Here is a 6,824-nt window from a genome sequence, read left to right as displayed (position 1 = left end):
TAGACAGGGGGGTACAAACAGAAAAGTGTGCTCACCCGTGATCTATCCTGAACGCTAGAATCACTTTACCCTCTTCTAAATCTCTCAGCGTCTCTCCTGCTGAAATCCCTCTCCTGGCTTCTTATTAAATCCTGTATTACTTACAAAATTCTTCTCCTCACTTTATGGCTATACACTCTTCTGCCCCTCCTTATCTCACCCTAATATCTCACTATACACTCTTCTGCCCCTCCTTATCTCACCCTAATATCTCACTATACACTCTTCTGCCCCTCCTTATCTCACCCTAATATCTCACTATACACTCTTCTGCCCCTCCTTATCTCACCCTAATATCTCACTATACACTCTTCTGCCCCTCCTTATCTCACCCTAATATCTCACTATACACTCTTCTGCCCCTCCTTATCTCACCCTAATATCTCACTATACACTCTTCTGCCCCTCCTTATCTCACCCTAATATCTCACTATACACTCTTCTGCCCCTCCTTATCTCACCCTAATATCTCACTATACACTCTTCTGCCCCTCCTTATCTCACCCTAATATCTCACTATACACTCCTCTGCCCCTCCTTATCTCACCCTAATATCTGACTATACACTCTTCTGCCCCTCCTTATCTCACCCTAATATCTGACTATACACTCTTCTGCCCCTCCTTATCTCACCCTAATCTCACTATACCCTCCTCTGACCCTCCTTACATCTCATCCTAATATCTCACTATACCCTTCTCTGCCCCTCCTTACATCTCAGCCCTAATATCTCACTATACCCTCCTCTGCCCCTCCTTACATCTCAGCCCTAATATCTCACTATACCCTCCTCTGCCCCTCCTTACATCTCAGCCCTAATATCTCACTATACCCTCCTCTGTCCCTCCTTACATCTCCTAATATCTCACTATACAATCCTCTGCCCCTCCTTACATCTCATCCTAATATCTCACTATACCATCCTCTGTCCCTCCTTACATCTCATCCTAATATCTCACTATACCATCCTCTGTCCCTCCTTACATCTCATCCTAATATCTCACTATACCATCCTCTGTCCCTCCTTACATCTCATCCTAATATCTCACTATACCCTCCTCTGTCCCTCCTTACATCTCATCCTAATATCTCACTATACCATCCTCTGACCCTCCTTACATCTCATCCTAATATCTCACTATACCCTTCTCTGCCCCTCCTTACATCTCATCCTAATATCTCACTATACCCTTCTCTGCCCCTCCTTACATCTCAGCCCTAATATCTCACTATACCCTCCTCTGCCCCTCCTTACATCTCAGCCCTAATATCTCACTATACCCTCCTCTGTCCCTCCTTACATCTCCTAATATCTCACTATACAATCCTCTGCCCCTCCTTACATCTCATCCTAATATCTCACTATACCATCCTCTGTCCCTCCTTACATCTCATCCTAATATCTCACTATACCATCCTCTGTCCCTCCTTACATCTCATCCTAATATCTCACTATACCATCCTCTGTCCCTCCTTACATCTCATCCTAATATCTCACTATACCCTCCTCTGTCCCTCCTTACATCTCCTAATATCTCACTATACAATCCTCTGCCCCTCCTTACATCTCATCCTAATATCTCACTATACCATCCTCTGTCCCTCCTTACATCTCATCCTAATATCTCACTATACAATCCTCTGCCCCTCCTTACATCTCATCCTAATATCTCACTATACCATCCTCTGTCCCTCCTTACATCTCATCCTAATATCTCACTATACAATCCTCTGCCCCTCCTTACATCTCATCCTAATATCTCACTATACCATCCTCTGTCCCTCCTTACATCTCACCCCTAATATCTCACTATACACTCCTGCCCCTCCTTACATCTCACCCTAATATCTCACTATACACTCCCCTGCCCCTCCTTACATCTCATCCTAATCTCACTATACCCTCCTCTGCCCCTCCTTATTTCTCACCCTAATATCTCACTATACACTCTTCTGACCCTCCTTACATCTCACTCTAATATCTCACTATACCCTCCTCTGCCCCATCTTACATCTCACCCTAATATCTCGCTATACACTCCCCTGCCCCTCCTTACATCTCACCCTAATATCTCACTATACAATCCTCTGCCCCTCCTTACATCTCACCCTAATATCTCACTATACAATCCTCTGCCCCTCCTTACATCTCACCCTAATATCTCACTATACACATGCCAGACTTGTGTTCTGCTCAAGGATAACTTCTGCCTGACCCGATTGTATCTAAACCTTTCTCATTGACTGCCCCACACCTCTGGAATGTCCTTCTCCTCAATACCCGACTAGCACCCTCTCTATCCACCTTTAACACCCACCTTAAAACACTCCTCTGTAATGAAGCATGTGACTAGCTCTGTGGCTGATACTATACGTATCATATGCACTAACCTTAACCCCTTGCAGACGCACTTACCAGAACACCCTCCTACTGTCTCTGTATGTTCTTCCTACTTACCACTTAGATTGTAAGCTCTTTGGGGCAGGGACTATTTTTTCTAATGTTACTTTTGTCTCACGCACTTATTCTCATTGTGTGTTATTTCCCGTGTATTACTGCTGTGAAGCGCTGTGTTGCGCTGTGTACATAGATGGCGATGTATCTATATGTCTTACAATGCAGATAATTGTTGCAATGACACGAGTCTGTGTTGATCATATTCTGAGTCGTAGTCTTGTCACCATAAACCATTTTAACGCGCACTTTATTATCAAATGTCCTTTTTACATTTATTTATTTTTTAACATGCAGTAGGAAGTCAAAGTGACAGTCACCGTTACTGACCTTTAACTGGGGAACATTGCAAAATAATTGCTCAATTATGGTTAAAACCACGAATACATATATATTTTTTTGATGACAGATTCCATCACTGCAACCGTAAAGAAAGATCTCCAAAATGATTAATGGTTTACATGGATAAATCCGTGTCTTTTTACCTGAATACTGCGGCTTCAAACGCTCCAATGAGCTGTGAGATAATAAGAAACGGGTTAGAAGATTCTAGCCTGAAACCCGTAGATCGCATGGGTCATTGGGTAAATTAAAGGTATACACGGGCATGTGCAGAGACAAACTGACCTTGCATTTCGTCTCCAGAGAACAGCAGCTAAATGTCCATGTTTGCTGCATATCCTAGCAGGGTTTGTCCTGAGATTGTTGATCTTGCGTAACATTTGGATGGCTTCAGGACAAAGTACAGTATAAGCTTCAAGACCTTTCTCGACCTGTGATCTGTGCGTGCCCTTACTCTCCCACGCATAGTATAATAATATTATTGCTCTTCACTGTGGATTGTTGTAGAAGGCTAAATGCAAACATGATTTGGCTCCTCTGGTCCTTATTAAATCTTGCTTACTTACTTATTTTAACGCAGTCATAGCTTGCATTGATTTAGAAATCAGATATTTCACTGTTTAACATCCATTTTCAAAAAGGGGTTTGGCCGTGCTCTGTCTGGTTATAATGGGAAGCAAGCAAGGTATTCATGTTATAATGCAGTCATAGCTGCAAATTGGATATTTCACTGTTAATATCCATTTCAAAAATGTTTTTGAAGAAATTAAAGGTTCACCAGCCCATATTTATGTGTATCATTTAGATCTTGTGCTGAATTATTATACTACAAAACCATTATTTCATACAAGATGGTCACCGAAATCAAAACGAGTTACTATATATACAGAGCAGAAAATGCTTTGCTTGAAAAACGGACCACAAGTGTTTTCCAATCGTTCTATAGAAGTCCACGATGACAAAAGGGATGAGCAGTAGTGGGGGCACCCTGTGTGTGTTCTTCTTTGCATGTCATTTCCCAGAATCCCTAGCTGCAGTTAAATGGGGAAGGGCAGGGTTGCAGACCCGGTCTAGGACGTTTCGCCGCCGCCGGGACACTTCTCCGCGATGTCCGCTTCTGCGCCCCTCCACCGCGCCCCCGATCCGACAAGCCAGGTCTGCCACGCCCGACCACCTGCTCCGACAAGTGCATGTTTTTAAGTGTCCACCCCGGGACATTTAAAGATGGCGTGTCGGAGCGGTCTGTCCAGGCAGTGTAGCTGCCCCCCCGTGTGGGACATTTTAAACACACAGTTGTCAGAGCGGCAGACCTGGCATGGCGGCACCGAACATCGCGGCGAAGTGTCCTGGTGGTGGGATGCCGGCAGCATTTTGTGTGACATGTTCCGTAGCAGACCTGTATCTGCTGAAAGGGGGGATTTTTATTTGCATCTTTCAATAAGCCTCTTGTATGTCTTATCAAACATTTTATAAATGTTTTCCTCGCGTTATTGTAACATTCGTTTGTTGATTGAGCCTGTTTCTTTTTCTTGAAGCCTGTTTTCTATGTGAAATGCTTCAGATCCAGCTGTGAGAAATGTCTTGGTTCATAAGTACTGTATGGGGAATTCTGCTTTCTTAACAAAATTCTGCAGTAAAGAGAACCTGTTATTTCAACTGCTGCATATTTTCTCGGGCAAACATTTGTGCTGTGAAAGCTACTTTGGGCATCCGGAGACTTGCTGTTTTCTGGAAGTTTGTATTTTTGCCAACTTTTTTTTTCTTTTTCTGTCCAACATTATATTCCGACACCAGCTCATGTAGCAACGCATTGCTCTGCAATGCAAAGGGTTAATCTGCGGTGATTTTGGATTCACTGGAAGTTTGCTTTGCAAGTGCTGCGCAGGTATGTAGTATGCAGAAGGCAGAAAAACATGGCGGAAAATTCATCTTAAATGATTATGATGGATTGCAGTATCCAACGGGGAGCAGCCAGAGACGAGCACGTTGCTTAAGTCGGCTGTGATGTAAAGATCCCATGATGCAATGCTTCCGAAGAACGCCATATATTTATTAATGGCATAGTATCCAAAAGCCAACGTTTCGTCCCACAAGGGTCTTTCTCAAGGCATAAAACATGAGACCCTATTTCTCAAGGCATACAAGGCAGGTTTAATGCCTTGAGAGAGACCCTGGTGGGACGAAACGTCTGCGTTCTGATACGTGACGTGAATAAATATTTGGCGTTTTTGGAAGCACTGCATCATGGGACCTTTACATTATTGTAGTAAGCGGGGAGGTTGTTTCCTGCCAGACATAATTGGCACGCTCGCCTTTCCTATGTAATACTCCTGGGACGGAGAGGTACTGTGTATAGTAATGTTTCTGTCTTTGGACATCCCACTGATGCTTTTAGTTAGCACCAAAATGAGTTTTTATGCTCTCTGGGCACCAATTCTCGGCTGTAAACGTCTATTCCCAGCGCTCCGTGTCCACTCCATATACAATGGTCAGTTCTGCCTGCTGTAGCAGCACATGCAGAGGCGTACAACCCTTCACAGGACAGGGTTTCTCCTCCCATACCCACCCCTCTCTCTGCTGGAAGGGCCACACAGGCCTCTGCAGCAGAGAGGGTTGTTATCTTCGGCTGTCGGCCCAAAAACGCTGCATGATGCAGCAAAATCAGCAGCTGAAGCTAGGGCCGGTGTTTCATCACTCCTTTCAAAGCCAAAGGGGCTTGCAACAGGCTGCACTGGGCGCGTGTGCCCCCCCCCCGGTCTGCGTTGGGCGCGTGTGCCCCCCCCCCCCGGTCTGCATTGGGCGCGTGTGCCCCCCCCCCGGTCTGCGTTGGATGCGTGTGCCCCCCCCCTGGTCTGCGTTGGGCGCGTGTGCACCTGTCCGCCCCCCCGGTCTGCGTTGGGCGCGTGTGCCCCCCCGGTCTGCGTTGGGCGCGTGTGCCCCCCCCCTGGTCTGCGTTGGACGCGTGTGCCCCCCCCCGGTCTGCGTAGGGTGCGTGTGCCCCCCTGGTCTGCGTTGGGGCGCGTGTGCACCTGTCCCCCCCCCCCCCCGGTCTGCGTTTGGCGCGTGTGCCCCCCCCCCCTGGTCTGCGTTGGGCGCGTGTGCACCTGTCTTCCCCCCTGGTCTGCGTTGCACAGAAGTGCTTTGTGTGTTCAGACCCCATGTCTGTAGGTGAGCAGGCCCTGGAACAGCAGCCACTGATACTCGGCATTACTATGACACCCACACTGCTTCTGTAGGGGATCTCTGCCTGGACAATGCACTCGTATTCGGAAGGAAGCTGTAATATTTTTAACTTCTTCAGTGCTGTAGAAGCTTGCAGCCCCCTCACCCTGACTGCACTCCAGGCATTGAAAGCCGAGTATCTTATAGTACCCCCCGTGATTAAAAGATCCCAGTACTAAACGCCTGATGGTTGCTGGACCAATGCCCAGTCTCTGGCCCGGGTAGCGGCCACTTTCACAATGTCCCTTTTTTATGAACTCTGACCCCGGCTTTAGGCTCCGTGTCCCGATCACTGACGGCTTTATTGGTGCAATCTGTCCAAGCGTGGTTCTGCGAAAAATAGGATCTGAAAACATGACCCCTGCTTTTATCCTGGGAGATATCTGGCTTCTAGTCCCTGCCTGGGAGAGAATCTGTCAGCCATTGGTGCACCGACCAGGTATCCGCGCACATTGCTTCCGCAGTAAGAGGAAACCTCGTTCCAGTGCGGGAAAGGACGGTGGCATGGTGTAATAGAAGCCTCCATTTGCTTTTTGTTTCGGTGTCTGTTTCCAGCCGGATCTGGTGTCGATTCGGTAGCTGCGCTGCTGGAGAGGCCGGTAACGCATCGCAAAGGGATTCATTAGATGACACAGTTTGGGCGACACTATCCTGTGTGCAGTGTAGATATTTCTCGGCGTCCCGCCGGTGAGTGAGACCCGCGCAGCATTCTGAGCAGCTGCCGCCCTGCGAGACAGTCGGCCGTTTCCCTTCTGTCTGTGCCGAG

The sequence above is a fragment of the Ascaphus truei genome, chromosome 13 (assembly GCF_040206685.1).
Source record: "Ascaphus truei isolate aAscTru1 chromosome 13, aAscTru1.hap1, whole genome shotgun sequence".
NCBI lineage: Eukaryota > Metazoa > Chordata > Amphibia > Anura > Ascaphidae > Ascaphus > Ascaphus truei.
This window is presented reverse-complemented; position numbering follows the sequence as displayed.